The 18,911-nt window shown below is 46.2% G+C and overlaps 1 protein-coding gene across 1 annotated transcript in view; it reads right to left on the bottom strand.

The window, feature by feature from the left end:
- KCNJ5 (potassium inwardly rectifying channel subfamily J member 5) overlaps positions 1–18,911 on the bottom strand; it is a 504,401-nt gene that overhangs the window by 5,910 nt on the left and 479,580 nt on the right. The window lies entirely within an intron of this gene.

The following is an 18,911-nucleotide window of genomic DNA, read 5'->3' as shown; positions in this document are numbered from 1 at the left end:
TGCACTGACATTGCTTTGCGAGGCATGCACTTTATACTATTTTGTGGAAGCTTCGTGGAAGCTCCACCCACTCTCTGCCTATTGACTTTTGTCTTAAATGCTGCCTTCCGATTGGTTTGAGGCTTGTTAGTCCCTCCTCATTCATCATTTGTATCCTTCCACGGCTACCAGCCCCTTTGCTTACAACAGTATTTTTCTTCCCCTGCCTTCCCGCCTTCCCTCCCGCAGTCCGTGACTTCTCAGACCACACTAGCCCCCCACTCCCGTTCGTGCCTTCTTCCCACCCGCATTTCCGATTCTAATGCAATAGGTCTCGCGTAAATGCGAGTCGTATTGCATTTTCAATGCTTGTTTTAATTGTTTTTGCACTCTTCGATGTCCAGTGTCATTTGGGCTGTTTTTAGTAGGATATATGTTTGGTTTTGGGATTCCTGGTAGGGGGATTGGGCTTGTGTTTTAGCCATCTGACTCTCTCCATTCTACTTTCATTTTGGCCCTTGCACTATTTCCTGTCCCAAACAGACGATGCTGCTGCAAGTTCGCTTTTCTCTGGGCTGTAACTAATGTGAAGCATGAGGAGACACTGGTTTGAATGTTTAAAAAATAGAAACAGAAAATGCTTTTGCCTGCCAGCGCATTTTAGCCCTCGCAGCAGCTGTGCAACACTTGTCTCCCCCGATGTGGAAGCTGCAGTGACTCGAGCAGGGGGCACTGTCGCCGACAGTAGCCAAGTGATTCTGCTAAAAACCGCTGTAGGCGTTTTTTAATGTGCACAAAATAAAGCAGGACAATAATTTTTGATGTTTCAGGTAGTTAACAATGTCTTCATTTGTCATCTTTCTTTTTCTATGACTAATGAAGCACGGAACAGGAAGTGGATGACAGTTCAAGGTTGACGGCCAGTGCTTGAATTCTGTTCTGTATCAAACCATTAACACTGTTCCCCACTATACTGTAACCGTTCTGGTACTGGAAAAGATACCACTCCCTAAACGAGGTGCACATTGGGGGGCATATCGGTGTATCGAATGAAGCCAGCTAGCCGGGTAACTGTGCAGAGACTACAACTGCGGAGTACTGAAGCTCACCATATGCGGGTCTGTCTTGAATGTGTGTGTGTGTTGAGATTCTTCTTCCGGGGCGTCCAAACTCCTCGGAAATCTATTTAAATAGTATGGTTGCCATTGCTAGTGAGACTAGGGTAGCACAGGAGCAGGTACAGTGCGGGTATTGACAACTGCGACGCAGCGGAGGAGCTGACTCAAGGGATAAGAAGTGCACCAACAAGCGGCCTGGTTCAAAAGTCTATTATTTGAAAATATTAAAGGGGACTGTGCAGTGAGTGTTATTTGCGCGGGTAGCAGCGTACTCCAAGAGATATAAAGTGGTACAGCATACGACTTCACATGTCTGCTGAGCTGATGTGCTAGCCCTCTAAATCTAGGCTTCTGTATGTTCTCCAAGGGTCATGGCTCACTGACATACAGTGGTAATCCAGATCCTACTGATAGTCTTAATTCTGCGTTGCATTATGTCTTGTAATATTTTTTGTGTACATGTATCGTAATTTCTGTTCTCTGTACAGTTTTGACTATTTGCTTCCAATTATTTCACTGGCTATGTTAAATGGGGCAGTGACACATCTAATATTTGTTTTGGATGGGTGAGTTACACAGGCGCAAGGAGCACCTTCACATACCATGTCTCAAAGCATTGTTCTTTCTTGTATTTGAGAAGAGGACTGGCTGCTTTAAAAAGACCCGTCCCTTTTGTTGCTGGGAAAGTAATAAAGAAATTTAAGGTTTGTAGAAATATCCACTGGATATTATCAAAAGAAGCTTAGATGAAGCAAATTGATCAAAATGTTAAAGCAGAGATTATGGTGGTGGGGAATCCATATCCGCACAATGAGCACCTAGTGAAGAGTTTTTTATTCCATTTCCTCCTCAAAGGATACGAGCCTGGGTGCTATCCAAACTGGTTATTTCAATACTGAATCCCATTCTCCTGCATAACCTGTTGCAGAAACTACAGCATTAGGAGATGGTGGTGGTGATAGTGTGTGTAAAGCAAAAAAAGCTAGGCCATGTTACTCAGGAGCCATGTCTGGTGACTCCGTGGAGTCATTGTTTGACCTCATTGACAGTCATTGTTTGACCTCATTGTCAAAAGTTCAAATCCCTGCGGGTTCACTTAGCCATTCATCTTTTCGAGAAATCCCTGTGGGTTCACTCAGCCTTTCGTCGTTTCATGGTCAATAAAATTAGTACAATTGAGTTGCGCAACAACAAAAATCTTTTCATTCATATTTGCTTGCATATATTGCTTGCTTGTACTGCCCTGAAACTCAAGTACATCTCGCTGGTGAAGTCCAAAATAGTACATGCTCATTTAGTCTTGCTTTGTATCTGTAGAGGCATCCTCATTCAATTCTAGACTGGGCTGCGCCTTATGGTGCAGTGCCAGTCTCAGACCTTTATGGTTGTTGTCTTCTATCATTTTACTTATGAAAATAACAGTAATGCAGTGCTGCTTTAAAGGCACAATAGAAATGGCATCAATAGTTTATTAGATCATGCATTTTTTACATCGAAGTTAAAGTCCTTTGGCAGTTCACATTTTTGGCAATGGTTGTTTGCCATAATAATATTAAAAACTGATTACACTTTTTTAGGTCTCGCCTTGCTATCGCGTAAGCGATCGCAAGGCGAGACTATTGTAAGGGGGCATTTCAAAGTGCTCCCAAAAGCGGATTGCATGGCGAGCACGCGCACAATCACGCGCATCGTGCCGCCATGCAATCCGTTTGGCATCGCACTTCAAAGGGTCCGCTCCCCCACCTGGAATGCGCTCCCCCGCCCCCGCCAAGCGCGCGCGCCACGCTCCGCCGGGCTTGTTTTTTTTTGCCTTCCATACTTCCCACAGGGACAGACACATGCCGTAAAGCACTTTTCGCTACCTCGCAAGGTTAATTTGTAGCGCTGATACACAGATTCCTGTTCCCCGCTTGCTATCTCCCTCCCGCTATTAGTCCCCTCCTGCCTCTATTATATGATGCTGTTCGTTATTGTAACACCTGAGTACACAGACTTTTATTCGTCCTTCGTTCGCTTCTTCCTTCCTCCCAATCCGGTCCTTCCACCCTACATTCTGTGCCCGTGCTGGTCAGATTTGCTGTGGCTATTGACAAACGGTGTATGGGTTTAAAGCCGCTACCCAAAAAACAATGCATTATACACATAGCTTTAACCCACACATTTTTGTTGCCCTTTGCGCACTCACTTCCTCTCCTCGGTCCAGCCCCTCCTCCTTCCACTGTATACCGGTGCTAGTTGCTCGCCAACGCAGCTATAAACAGTCGGCTTCAACACATGCCCTCCAGCCCTTTTCTGCTGCCTCAAAGGCTGATTTCCTGATTTTATCTTTCGCACCATCTTGTAGCGCCTTACTGCATGGATGCCCATTTGCCCTTCGCTCATTTCCTACCTCACCCCGTCTCGTCCCTCCTTTTACATTCTCTGCTAGTGCTGGTCATAGCGCCCTATGGGTACACACAAACGCTGTACTGGTTCTAAGTGGCTTTCTTTACTACCCGCTTCCACTTTGTTTTGCATTGCCTGTTACTTTTCTTGTTTTTTTTGGCACCACACAGTTTATTGCGAGCCTCCGGTCAGGGTTGGTCCCTGGCTCTGGCCTGGCATCCAGTTGCTAATACTTGTTATTTCCAGCACCTCATGAGCGCTTTCACTTTGAAAATGGTGGCCACGCCCCTTTCTTTCACCACGGCTGGCTCGTCTGCCATCTGGTACCGGACGAGCAACTCCTGTCCTGTGTGCAGCTTCAACTTTTTCCAGCTCCACAGGCATGGCTTGATCTGAGTCCTCTGGGACCCGAGAGCTGCCCCTCCCAACCAGTCTGGACAGGACACGCTGCAGGAATAGTGTTATGCTCACCTACCTATGAACCCTGCACCTAAAAGTGGCTTCCACCGGCAATGGCGCCTGTGCACCTACTCAGCACATTATTTCTGTTGGTCAATCGTGCGCCATGCTGTGCATTTACTTTAGCAATGCACCCTGTATTCACTTTAACAATGTGCTCTGAATTCACTTTAACAATACACCTGTGCGCCTAATCAGATAATTTCTTGCCCCTTCGACAAAGGATCAGCGTGCCATTCCCCAGTTTCATTCCGGTCTCTCGTCACAGCAGGTTGCACTTTAATTAATCTCTGGCTTCCCACAACACTCCCCAACCCGCACTCTGCATTCAAATAGGCGCGTTTACAACTAGGCAGCCCAAGCTGGCCCCAGCAGGGAATGAGTTAGGCCAATGCTGTTTGCTATGCAACACATACGGCAGCCAGGCGAGCAGAGTAGGAGATGTAATCTGGTGAGTTTTATTTACTCTCCACGTGGAATTTATTCCCCTGCAATTGCGGAGTAGGAGTGTGTGTCTGAGAAGTGCGCGGAAGAGAGGAATGGATCTACTGCTCTTTGTACAAAATGTTTTATTGCCGTGTTACATACTACATTTCCAGCAGAATTGGCATTTCTGTCTGCAGATTGCTTGCGGCATATTTATTTTCTATGTCCAGAAACCAACTCCATACCACCTATCTGTTCTAACATTATTATTTAAATAGAATGAACTGGGCGGGATCGACAGGGCACAGCGTGCACCTACTTTAATTTAATGGAAACCATTCTCCTACTGTTTTATTTTGAAACGTGCATCCCAGAGTGTCAGATATAGCCACTGCCTATAGATAAGGCTCGGCGGCGGAGAGGGCTGAGAAGCAAAAGGACTCGGCCTCTTCCTTCTTGCCTAGCCAGACAAGGACAGTGTTTACTTCTCCTGCTCTGCCTCTATCAGCCTCCCCCCTCCCTCTTTCTTTATTTCTCTTCTTCCTTCTGTCTCGCTCCTCCTAACTTGCTGAAAACCGTGACTTCAAGACACGGTTCTTACCCTCTCTCTTTCCTCATTCGTTCCCTTGTGAAATGGATCCCAAAAAACCCCACATTTTTAATGGGAATGTTTTCTGTCATTTTTCACTTTCTCTTCCCTCTGGTTCTCTTCCCCAGGTTCCAGGTCCTTGCGTTCCTTCTCTTCCTTCGCTCTGTCTCCCCAGCCGGAGGGTTGCTCTCTCCACCGCCCTCAAAAGCTTTCCAACACCCTTTAATCTTTTATGATCTAGTTCATGTCTCTTGATAAAGCTGTAGAAAGACACTTCTCCTCTTACTACAAGCCTTGAAGTGGCGGAACGGGGACAAGTTACTGCTCAGGGGCCCAATAATTCATACCTCCCTGCCTCTGTCTCTCACACTTTCGGATTATTGTTTAACCTGATGGTTCAGCCTTGTAGCTCAAATCACCAGCACCATTCCAACTATCTAGCTTCCTCTAGCGCTGCAAGGCCATCTAGTGCTTTCTCAATTCATCCACCTTTCTCTCACCTCGTCCTGATTAACATTTCTTGGTAAAGTATAGCCTCTTGCTCCCAGACTTTCGCATTTGCGAGAGTTTGAGCTATTGGTATTCTAAATGACAATGCCTTTTATTTAGGTGTTTTAAAAAACCTTCAAGCGGTGTGTGAACACCCATTTTGTACTTCTAGTCCTTGCTTACGAGAAGCCATGCTGGCAGCAAAAGAGGCATAGTTGCTGCCAGCCTTGCTTCTCATAAGCAAGGACTAGAAGTACAAAGTGGGTGTTTACGCACTGCTTGCAGGTTTTCAAAACACATACATTAAAGGCTTTGTGATTTAGAATGCCAATAGCTCAAACTCTAGTAAATGCGAGACCTATTGCATTGCAAATGCTTGTTTCTATTAGAAATTATTTTGGAAAATTCTAGTATACATAAACACATTTTACTACATTGGTGCCTCCTATTGTTCATTCAAAGTTGGTGTCTTTCTTCATTTGTACATAATTTGGTACCTTTATTCTTGCAAGCATGCTTTGGTGTAATTGTTCATGTAGTATTTTTTCATCTTGTGTGCAGGATTTGGTGTCTCTTTATTGTATAGTGCTCATAGTCCCTCTTGTACGTATTATCATTAGGTTGAGCCTACTGCTTTATATTTTTTGTATAAACAACTGTCAGAAATGTGCCGCTGTGGAGGGTCATTTAGGCTTTCACCCTCCTCAGGCAGAACAGTTAGCACCATTTAGTTGGGTATTCCGCGAATGTTAACCGTAATCCAGTTTGTGGCTATGCATGGTAGAAGGCATATACTGTCATCATTCATTGTAACGTGGCGAGGTTTGAATGCGTTTGTTGAGAGACACCCCTTGTAACATTCTTGGCAGTGCTGCAATTGCATTTCTTAAGTTTCCTGTTAAGAATGCTCTAGGTTTGAAGCATATAACCAACTGTGCAGCTACCCATCAGGACAGTGCCATAGAAGAGAATTGGCGTCCTAGAGAAGCACCACTTGTATTTTAAAAACGTAGCCTGTATTGATTGATTCAAACAGTTTGGAAGCTTTCAGCATGGATCACATAACCGTCTCATGGGATGTTGTTAGAAATGAGATTTCTGGTTGGCTTAGACTTGCGCCAAAGCCAGGCAGAAACCACCACTCCAGTCAGGGCAAGGGAGTTATACACCGAAGATAACCCCTGCTCACCCCCTTGGTAGCTTGGCAAGAGCAGTCAGGCTTATCTCAGAGGCAATGTGTTAAGCGTTTGCGCAAGATACACTCGCAGCAGCAACACACTTTGCACACCACAAAATAAACTCCACACAAGGTTATATAAAAAATAGCCTTTGTAATGTCATAAACACATTGGAAACATAATCACACATTTACATTGTGCCAACTGGCACTAGGCAATATTCACAGGGGATTATATACAAGACAGGGCCAATTGGGCCACTGTCAGAACCATCAGAACAGGTAAGTATGTGTCAAACACAACCAGTAACTACTGGTACCATAATGACCTGAGCCCTTACTACTTTGGGCATAAAACATGTTAGATCCAAACCTCATTAGCATAAGACACCCTCCTAAGCATAAAAACCTTACGCACTAGGACATCAGCAGCCTAACCACATTAGGCACTGATCATGGGGCATGAATCACATTAGGCATAAATCATAATAAGCATGAACGCATTATGGCATCTCATTAGGCCTAAACATCACAGCATGACATTTGCATTAGGCATCACCTTAGAAACTGACCCCCCAGGCCCACTGGCCTTCTCAAAGGGCTCAAATGCCCTATGTCCAGCAAAGTCAGGGCTCAGCTGCCAATGCAGCAATTATGAAAAGTGCGCAATGCACTGGCCTAAACGTGGCAGCTGTCCGTTAATTGCGGTATAGCTGTGAAGATAACTATGGCCCTGGCACTCCCTGTGCCCTCTGGGCCCCCATTGGGGCTCTGCCAAACAACTTTGGCCATACGTTGCAGCTGCCCACTGTCAGGCGGGGCAGCTGTAAGAAACTGACTCGGGCACCATGGTGCGACGGAAGCCCCTTAGGCCCCTCTGAAACTCTAAAACAACTATGGCCCCATGTTGCAGCTGCCCACTACCAGGTGGGGCAGCTGTAAAACTAGCACAGGTTTTATAGTGCCTTTTAGAGGGACCACAGTGGGGGCGGGCACCGACAATGTGCCCGACGCACCCCCCAACAACCAGTTCAACAATGAGACCCACTCATCGGGCTCCCTGCTGCTGCGAAGTCTCTGCTCTCTCTGCAGCTCGGGGCAGGACTCGGTTCTTCACACGGTCCCTCTCCTGGGACTGGGACTTCTGTAAGGAGCCTGTAAGGCTCTGGACATCCTGGGCTGCTCGCGGGGCTCCTCCCAACAACACGGGAGCCCCGCTCGGGCCGGCAGCCACCTCCTTTCTTCCGGTGGCCTCCGGCTCTACTTTGGCACCGGAGCGCGGGGTAGGCTCCCGTCCACTTCCTTTCTTCTTTGGGCACCAGAGCAGCACACGCGGGGCTCTCCCTTCACCACGGAAGCCCTGCTGCTCAGCTGCTGTCCCTCTTCTCTTCTTCGGTGGCCTCTGCTTCCGGGGATTGGCCCTGCCCTCCGTCAGGCAGTAGGCACCTGGCTTCCGGGTCGCCTGGCAGCGGCCCGGTGGCAACTTCTTTTCTCCTGCTTCGGTGGCAATACAGGGTAGGCTCCCGTTCTAAATGAAGACACTTGTGGGCTGGGCACCCGCTAAGTGTATATAAACAAAAAGGCAGAGATGCGGGGTGGGCACCCGCGAAGCACACAATGCGAGGTTGGCACCCGCTGCAGAGGCAAACAACGCTGGGTTGGCACCCGCAATCCAGACAGCATAAAGCGGGGTGGGCACCCGCTACTATTAGCACAACTAACGGGGTGGGCTCCCGCTCGGTTTCACGGCCAGGTGGGGCAATCCCCACACCGGGATTCCCTCGAGTCAAAGGGCAGCTCAGCGCTGCAGTGCCCACATGCTCCTCTTTTGTCAGGGAAAAGGCTGAACAAGTAACCTAGCACTAGAATAATCCTGCAAACAAACAATCCAGCGCTTAACAAGCGCTAAGTCCAAGGCAAAGGTCAGGGGGCACAAGGCTGGGCTCAGGCAGGCCAGCACACAGGGCCCTCCAGCAGGGAGGCAGTTCCTTGTGGCAGTTCCTCCTGGAGCCCAGCAGCAGCAGCCCCCAGCATCGGGACAAGCACAGAAAACTACCTCCATTCATGGGGTCACAGCTCCTACCTTTATAGTACTTTTCCCCTTTGTCTGTAGTGCAGGGCATGGGGGAACCAGAGGCAACTGGTTCTGGTTTTTTTGGAGCACTCTGCTTACAGTGCACACACCCTCCTTTCAGAGATGGGGCTCTGCCATCAGACACACCATAGGGGGTGGAGCCAGCATTGTACAGGCCAGGCACTGACCTATTCAGGGACCAGGGACTCCTCCTCCCACTACTCACAATATAGATGGCCCTATTCAGCCTAGCGCTGACTCACCCTGCCCCTCCTGGAGCCACACACATCTCACCAGCCCCTGTCACTCAAAAGCCAGACATGCAATTCACATCAGGCAGGCAGACACATAGCCCACAGAAATGCCAACTTCTAAAAGTGGCATTTCTAAAATAGTTATAATAAGTCTGTGCACACCATCGCGTAGCATTTATTATCACTATTCCAAACATACCAAACTTGACCACGCTGTGCCTCCCTATTCTGGGATTACCACTGAAACACTTATCAGGGAATCCCCAATGCATTCCTATGCGAGGGCAGCCCCACAGTGGTTAGAAAACAAAATGGCTGTTTGTCACTACTAGGACATGTCACACACTTAAGGTACATGTCCTATCTTTTACCTACAACGCACCCTGCTCATAGGGCTAGATAGGGCCTACCTTAGGGGTGACTGGCATGTAGTAAAAAGGGGGTTCACGGACATGGCACGCACTTTAGGTGCCACGTCACAGCGACAGTGACACTGCGCGCACAGGCCCTGCAATGGCAGAGGCCTGAGATAGGTTTGACAGGCTACTCTGGAGGGTGGCGCAATCAGTGCTGCAATCCCACCAGTAGCATTTAATTTACCAGTCCTGGGTAGGAGATACCACTTTACTAGGGACTGACAGGTAAATTAAATAGGCCAAAACAGGTGTAGACCAATCTTACCACATTTAACACAGAGAGCGCACGCACGTTACACTGGACAGCAGTGCTAAAGTGCCCAGAGGCCTAAAACCACCAACACCATGTCAGAAAAAAAACTAGTAGAAAGGCAAAAAGTTTAGGGATGACCCTGCAAAAAGGGCCAAGTCCAACAGATGTGATTTAGTGAATTTGTTACATTTGCAACTCATCCTACGAATTCAGCGGGCGCCTGTTCCGTGCACTTCTCCATCCCGCTTGTTTTCTTTCGCTCCTTCATGGTTTTTGCACCGATCTTGATATTGTACATATTCAACCATTGTTCAATTAAATTTCTTATTAGTTAAAAAAACATTTTTCACCATCAGCATTTTTTGTACAGTCCACGCTGACACTCAAACCCGGTTCCCCAGTCCCTAAATAGGCAGTACTGTTTGTTAACCACAATGCTAAGGTTCTCTTGTTTCTATCAGGCACATTTGGCCACACCCAGCACCCTAGGAAAGTGCCCGCTTGATGGATGTCGTGCTAGCATATTTAAATTATAATCATCCTTATACCTGCTTACTGCTCCAAAGGACCCCCATAAAGCCTGCAGCTTTCAGGCCTGCCTCTGAGAGTAGCAATGTCTGGGTTGTAAATGTAATTAGGTTTTCCTTCCCTCTAGTTGTGACTGAGCACCAGGGAAGAGTACTCTTGGGTGACTTTCCATGGCCTGCTGAAGTTTGCCAATGAACCAATCAATCAAATAGCAGTCATACAGCCCACAGCTGCTTCATATGAGGCAGCCTGGCAGTATCTGCAAGAGAGACTGATCTAGCAGTAGAAGAGCAATAGGATCTAGGCACTAAAAAAAAATTTTTTTTAATTCTTTTTAGGTCGAGCCTAGGCAGCCATGTAGTCAGGTCCTTAACTTTTCAGGCTAAAACACATTATTTAACTGTCTTGATGGAAAACGACCAGTAGAAGTCAGTAAAATACCTGAATTGCTTTCCGCTGAGGGACTTGTATTTTTATTTTTCAGGCAACTGCCTCTATTTAACGTTCTTGATAGAAAACGACCAGTAGCAGTAAGTAAAATACCAGAATCACTTTAGTATTCTCTAGATTCCAGTCCATAGGAATTGTCTTCCGCAAGCACCCGTAGACAATAATATTTTTTTCAAATATTGTTTTTTAGTGATATGACCACCGAAGGCCCTGATTATATATTAAAAACAAAGCTTTGGGCTATAACATTTCCCGCTGAAAGGCAATATTTCTCTCCAAGTGCTCCCATACCTGGCTTGTCATGCAGTTTGGTGCTTACTCCATGTTAAAGAACAGTAGATATTTCAGCACCCAGGCTAATGTGCTGCATAGCTAAATACATTTAAGGTCCCAAAGGCGAGACCGATTGCATTGCAATTGCTTGTTTATCAAAGATTGTGATCTTGGGCATGTTGAATGCCAGCTTGCTGCTGTAGACAACTAGAGTTGTTTAGCGCTCTAGTTGTCAAGTTCAACCTGGCTATTTAATTATCACCGAGGTGTGGACGGACATACCACTGGCCCGCTGAAGGCAAGCCCATCTGTGCCTTTCCGGCCAGGGCAAGAGGCCAGGACCCCTACTAGTGCTTGGAGAAAGTCAGTAAGTTTCTCTGTGGAGGTGTTGCAGTTACTTCACCAGCCTGTTCGGTAAGACATGCTCCCATACTGTCTTTCCAAGTAATGGTGATCTGTAAAAAAAGTAAACTCGATGTGGGTGATCTGAAACTGCTTGACTGAGGGCTCAAGTAAGAAAGAGGAAATGAAAATTGACAAAAATGGCTGATGTATCTGCTTAGCTGCAGATTACTTCCTGGACACAGCTCTGTGCTGTTCACATTTCTGGAAAATAAGCAACTGGAAGTTTTGTTCCTTACAAAGACATAGCTCATGCCCGATGTTGTGATGGCCCTCCCTCAGGGTTACACAATTGCTAGATGTGACCGTGAACAGAAAAGGTGTGTGGGTGGGGGGGGAGCCATAGCTTATAAGGATGAGTTGCAGGGGAAATTTGGCTTAATCTGTATTCCTTGGAGCGAAAGTTTGCTTTTCTTAATTGACCTTTCTGCCACCTTTCCAATGTCAGGTGTATTGATGTACCGCCCACCCGGCTTGGCTACCCAGTTTATTTAAGCTCTTCCTGATATTACAGTAGAACACAGCCTGTAAGGTGAATTTTATGCTGTTGGGGGATGTAAGTTTACATTTTGAAGATGAAAACTGTGAAAATGCTAAAACTCAAGTATTTGATCTTGCTGCAGTCCAGTTGGTATAGCCGGTCATGGTTTCTACCCATAAATTAGGCCACTTACTTGACCCCATTTTCACAAACATATCGGAAATGGCCATGGGCGATTCCATTCCTATTTCCTGGTCAGACCATAAAATCGTGTCCTTTCAGTTATATAAAATAGGGAGTAGTACAACTTTGTCTCAACAACTTTGGTTAGTTCGGTGCTGGTCAAAACTTGATGCAGCATCATGGATAAGCTTGCTTGTTAATTCCACCCCTGAAATGGTAGGGGATATTGCTGAAAGGTACACCAGGTTTGAGGACTGGTTGCTGAATGCCCTGGACCACCTGATCCCTTTGAGGATACAGAAGGCTAGACATCCTGGTGGTCTTGCCCAGAGGTTTTCACCAGAGCTGTATAACTAAAAAAAGAATATAAAAAGCTGAAAAGGACTTGGAGATGAAACTATGATGAAGTCAAGCATAATTACAGGAAAGCAGTAAAAAGATACCATTATGCACTTAGAGAAACCAGAGTTATCTATGTTATCTCTAAAATTGATATTGCCCCAAATGTGTCTAAATCTCTTCAAGCTGGGAAACTGTTTAATGAAGCCGGCCAGGAGTCAGGCCGGCCCCCACCTTTGGAGGCTCACTGTAATATGTTTGCCAGGTATTTCCTAGAAAAGGTAAATAATATTCTTCATACACTCCCAGTGGATTGTGGACTAATCATGTTTCCCCACATATTCAGACAGTGCTGTGAATGAAAAAGTGACAACCTTCCCAGAAATTATCAAGGAGGTCACGAAAGAGATCATAAAATCAGTTAAATTAGGTTTGTGGCAGGATCCAGCTCCTCCTGATATAATAATGAAAGGGTGAAATGCAATTCTGTCTATTTTTACAAGCATCTTTAACTAGTGATTGAATGGCGGGATTGTTTCTCTAGCGTGGAAGCATGCTGTTGTGAGACCCCTCGGGAAAAACACCTCTGCCTAAACTTTATGTGTTGAGGACTACAGACCTATTTCCTTTTTCCCATGGGCAAGTAGAGCTCTGGAGAAGTTTGTGAAAAAACATTGTTACCTTATTTCTCGAGACGCATGACATCTTGCATCCATCTCAAACAGGTTTTAGATGAGGAAGCAGTACAGAAACTGCTTGATAACAGCCACCGAAGAATTTAGAGCAATTCTGGCTTTGGTGGCTCAGAAGCACTGATCCTACTAGATCTGAGTGCAGCCTTTGACACTGTGTTTCATCCCGTTTTGATTCAAAGGTTGGAGGAGGCCGTGATCTATGGTGTTGTGCTTAAATAGCATGCCTCTTTTCTCGAAAGCAGACGTTTCCTAGTTTGGGAAGAGTCCCTGTTGTCAGTAACTCACTCCTTAAAATGTGAAATTGTTTAGGCTCATGGCCTTTCACTCTTGTTTTTTGCAGATGACACATAGATAATCATCTCCCTTACCCCTCATACAGGAAAAGTTTCTAACCAGTTTAATTACTGTTTTAAGCAAGTAACAGATTGGATGTCGGCCAGCAGCCTAAAATTTAATCGAGAAAAGACAGACTTGCTGGTGGTCAGCAATAATCCCTCTTGCTGGTTGGAATTGGGCTACCCTAATAATCTTGGCACTCAGCCCTTTCCTAACTCAGAGGTTAAGAGCTTAGGGTTCTGGATTGACAACAAACTTTCCATGGAGGTCCAGGTGAGGAAATTTGCATCAAGCTGCGTTGATCTGCTCAGGATACTGAGAAAAGTGCTAAGACGGCAGCCGAAACCCTCAGGGAGATTCGTACAGTAGATTATTGAAACTCTTTATACTTTGCGAGCCCCAAATCTGTGGCAACCAGGCTCCAATTGATTCAAAATGCTTCAGCTCGAATTCTGCTAAAACTTCCCAAGCACTAGTCGGTTACATCGGCTTTGGCGTCTCTGCATTGACTTCCAGTGAATAAGAGAATTCAATGTAAGACACTCTTGGCCTGATTTATATCTTGGGGGATGTGTTACTCCTTTACAACGGTGAGGAATATCTGGTCCGCCGAAATATAAATACCATATATATATATATATATATATTCACACAAAAAATAAAAGGTTACAGGAATGTTATAGTTAGGCTTACATTTCACTCGTACAAAACCAGAAAAATTCAGCTGTTATAGTTACCTGAGTTAACTATAACTTGTGCCTCCGCAATGTACTGCTTATGACCTCACTTATTACATTACTCATGAGATGGTCAGTGATGTCACTGACCATGAATTTCTCTGGTTTTTGTGAAATGTCAGCTTAACTATAACATCCCTGTAACCTTTGGTTTTTTAAATGAATTTCTAAGGTTTTTTAAATTCTATTTGCTAACTATAATATTCCTGCAACCTTTGTTTTTTTGTAGTGAATTTCTACGGTTTTTTAACTAGCAGTCAGGTTTGTAGAGTGGCCCCCCTACTGGGTCCTTTCGGCCCTGGGGACCCCAGCCCACGGGGCATGGACATCTAGGAGACCACTGGGGATGCCTGAAGCCCCCGTAGTCCCGGCCGCTACCGCCTCCTGGGGGAGCCAGCATTGATTTTTAGCCCCAGGGAGCTGCTAAGATGATGCAGCTCCCTGTGGATAAAAAGCCTAAGTGTGCTAACTTTGACCAAGTGAGAGCAAAATGCTCTCGCTTGTTCAAAGCGAGCACAGTTATTTGCTATGGGATGGCAGGAGCAGTGTTCCCACCATCCCATAGCAAACTGCAAAGTCCCGAGGGTGGGCACCCCTCATATTTGCAAAATAGCCCCTTGGTGATGGTGGTCCCCAGGCAGCGGGGGCATGTGCCCCCTGCATTTTTTATACTAGCCCTGGGGAGGTGGCAGTCCACAGGGCTGCGTGTGGGGGCAGAGCCCCTAGCATCTTATTTACACAATAAATCATAGCCCAAGGAGGTGGCAGTCCCAGGGGCTGCGGGGGGCGCGTGGCCCCCCGCACTTCAAACTACCAGCCCTGGGGAGGTATGGTCCCCAGGGCTGCAGGGGCCAGCATGGGCCCCCTCATTTTTATTTGATATTGCACCAGTGAAGGAAATTTAAATATGTTGTGAGCTGTAACTATTCTTCTATGTGTATAGGGCTCCACAGCTCAGAAAATCACCAGATCAGCCCTAGCACGTACATACATTTCGCAGCTCAGTAGCCAATAGATCCACCAAAGATTGAGGTAATATTGTTAAAACATTGATTAAGCCTTGCAGCTAAATCCTCACCACTACCTGAAGATTTTTGTGATTTCTTGTCTAGCCTTTTGGAGCGAAAAAATAGAAGGTAGTTTTCACATTGAAATGCCATTATCACTTGGCCATCAGGGCAAATCATGTGATAGTGATTCTGATCTTCACTTCAGATGCTTCATTTGTTTCTAGGGTACTGCAAGCCCCAGAGTCCATTGTGACATAGAAGAGGGTGGAGGAGCCTGGCCCCTCTCACCATTCTTCATGTTCTTGCTTATAGCGCCAACTGGATTCCTGCAGCACGTGACACTTCATTTGCTTTTAGTTAGCTGTTAGCCCCAGAATATATTGTAGCACAGTAGGGGGCTGAGAAGGGAGGCCCCCCACACCATTCTATGTGCTTATAGCACCAACTAGACACCAGCAGCTTAGAATGCTTCATTTGCTTAGAGGAGACTGCAAGCACCAGAGTCCATAGTTACACAGAAGGGGGCAGAGGAGGAGGGCCCTTCCAACCAGGCTTTGCGCTTATAGCAACAACCAGACTACCACAGAGCGGGACTCTTGCAAGCAGAGAAAGCCTGTTTTATCCGGGACTAGGCCATCCCCTTTGGCCATTCTCTTTGAGGTGCCTTATTTTTGCATTCTCTTTAAGACCATATCCAACCTCCATACCAATAAAGCATCACTCAAGCTCGAAAAGACAGATTATCTCACTCTCATAGTTATTTGGTTGGCCAGGTTGTTTATTTATTATACATTAAATCCACTTTGTTTTATTTTTGTATGTGTATTGTTGTTTTATTACTATGTTTATGTTTGTTAGTTGACTTCAGCTTATCCCTGTCCTCACTGTTAGCACGCCCCCTTGTTTAATGAGATCTTGGCCGCCACTTTGGGAACAAGAATGGCTGCCAAACCTCCTCAGGGAGCAAATAAATTTACTAATGCAGCTAGACTCACTGTCGTGAACTGTACTCTTAAAGAGACTGATGTAATGATTGAGGAGGCTGAAACCATACTCAATAAAGTAAGCAAACTCAAAAAAAGGCAAACAAAGGTAGCATTCCTACTGCTAAAGCAACCCAAGTTTATAAGAAAAAAGAGGATTTAAGACACCGTACTGGCCTAAAAAAGCTGTACAACCCTAATTTACATATGGCTTTGTATATTCCATGGCGTTTACCACGGCTGGCACCAAGTCACTCAGAACTTACTGGCACGCCTACTATGCATTCAGCTCAAGCTACCTATAGAAGTCTAACCCATACAGAACAACTGTTCTCTTTAAAAATGAATTTGCCCTTTTGGCAGGTTCCCACAATGAAAAATAGGATATTTCTGCATTTGTGCCAGCTCACGCTGTGTGTAATGAGGTCAGTAGCTACAACACAAAAACAGGGGGGATACTAGAGAGCTATCAAGCAAGATGGTCACACTGATGTGGGGCTCCTGTCATCCGGGGCATGAATCCGGCATAATCCTGCCCCAAATGATTGCAAAAGGAACATTTTTAAGCTACAAGGTACCTACACACTTGGGGGACCTGATTGCGGCCGATCCTGTGGGAAACATACCGCTGATACCAGGTCTCAGAGGATTGCGACCCCGTGGGCCAGAAGGCACACGAAGCCCCCGTAATGGCGGTAGCAATAAAAGCTACAGACCACAGCACCTAGCCTGAAACTGTGTTGAGTGCCAAGCTGGAGTCTCACTGAAGGATACATTGCAGCGCATAACTGGCACTCCCTGCCCTGTTGCAAGACTGCCATATCAGTGGCATGCCAGTTGATCATTGTATGGTGAGGCAATTAATTGGAGCCTTGACTGGTGCTACTCACAGCCTGCAGAAGACGTGTGTTGTGAGAGGAGGTTGGGAAATATTAGAGGGGCTGGCACTAGGCTCCCGGCTGGGGTGGACAACAGTTGAGCTCAGACTCATCTGGGCCCTGCATTGAGACCTTGCCTGGTACAGAGGACGCGAGTGGAGGCTGGCTCTGAGGCTTAGGGTGCAGGCAGCTCGCCACTGCTAGGCAGGGCTTGGCTGTGTGTGCCGCAGGCCATGCTGAGATTTCTGATGTGGGGGAGAGAGGCGACTGAGGAGCACAAGCCACTATTGCCATCCTGAACCCTCTTTGGGCCTTATGGGTGCCTGCAGGCTCGTGAGGGCACCCCAGGCAGCGTGCTGAGCCTGGGCAGAGAAAATATTTACATGAACAGGCACTGCCAGCCTATCTAATTGCACACCGGCACACTTCGATCTAAAGAGGCCCTGTATAAGTGGTAAGATGCAGGTGCAGGAGGATCTGGATCGTGCTCCCTGCGTCCCTACTAAGGCCTATATGACTGCCTTATAATTGGAGGCCTAATTAGAAACTGACAGCTGTTGGCAGGTGCTGAGGGCTTCGAGTGCTATACACCGTGCATTGCATTCAGCTATTTCTGCTCGATCCATCTTGAGTGCCATCGGCAGCAGCTAGACCTAACGAGGGGCTGAGAGAAGAGGGGCCTCTGGCTGCTCATACCGCCCAGGTCTGCACGTACCCCTGGACTGGACCGTGGAGGAACTGTTGACCAGAATCTATCCTTGCTGCATGGTGTGATCTGAGAGCTCTCAGGGCATGTACATGTGTAAGTCGGCAGATGCTAATACCTCCTCAGATTCTGCAACCACACCACTGCCCACTACTGAGACACAGCTCTTAGTAGCACTACGGGGAGAACAGATGGTAGGCAAACTAGGCTGCAATTTTATGCCCATAGGTCCTCTCGGACACCCTGTGGCAGCACTGACCAGAATTACACTGAGGACTCCCCCATTGAGGAGCCGATTGACACCGCTAACATGAAATCATTGCTTCTCGCAATGCAGCTGTGCCTTACCTCAATTGAATCTAAAATAAATACCATGTGTACCAGGATAGACTCCGTTCTGTCTAGTCTGGAGTGCCAGGACTGACTATCAAGTCAACTATCGACTACTGCACCAGAGTTAGTGGAACCCTTAATAGTCTGCCCGGTTGTCACTGAACTCAGACCCTCAGATTCGAACTTAAATGTGCTAAGCTGGAACATTGCAGGATTAAGATCCAAATTGAATTCTATGGAGTGGGTCGATCTGGTTAGTAATTATGACATTCTGATGTTCCAGGAGACATGGTGCACAAATGAATTGTTTCTTGAGGGATTTGCATGTTATAATAGCATTGTACCCTGCCCCAAAACAGGTCACCCATGTGGGGGGTTATCAACATGGATAAAGATATCAGTTGGGGGTAGTATAAAACCTCTGGTGACAAATAACGAGAACTGTCAAGCCACGGTTTATTCACAGGGGGCCTCGATATGTTTAATTAATTTTTATAATAATGATTTTACATCACTACCAAATAGAAATTTTATTAATTTGTTTGAATTTATTGATAAATTAGAAGACGAGCAGAGGTATGGCAAATTGGACGGAATCTGCCTAGGCGGTGACTTTAACGTACGATTGCATAGTGGTATTGACAACATGACCATTGCCCCGGTTAGGGTCAACCTATGTAAAAGAGGAGAGGAACTCCGTAATTATACTTCTTCCGTAATTTAATTAATGTAATGGAAAAGGCAGGCGTTGTCTCAAATAAGGGTCCACTGCCTACCTACAGAGGACGTGGCTGTTCATCTATTATAGATTATGTTTTTATATCATCTTCATTGGTAAACTTTTTAGTAAAGGCTGAGGTTTTATGTACTAGCCAAGGTGACCATAACCCAATTTTAACAACCATGAGATTTTTTTCTAAATTTATTACCCAAAGGGAAATAGGGGCTAAACATTTGG

Source organism: Triturus cristatus, chromosome 3_2, assembly GCF_964204655.1.
Source record: "Triturus cristatus chromosome 3_2, aTriCri1.1, whole genome shotgun sequence".
NCBI lineage: Eukaryota > Metazoa > Chordata > Amphibia > Caudata > Salamandridae > Triturus > Triturus cristatus.
This window is presented reverse-complemented; position numbering and strand designations above follow the sequence as displayed.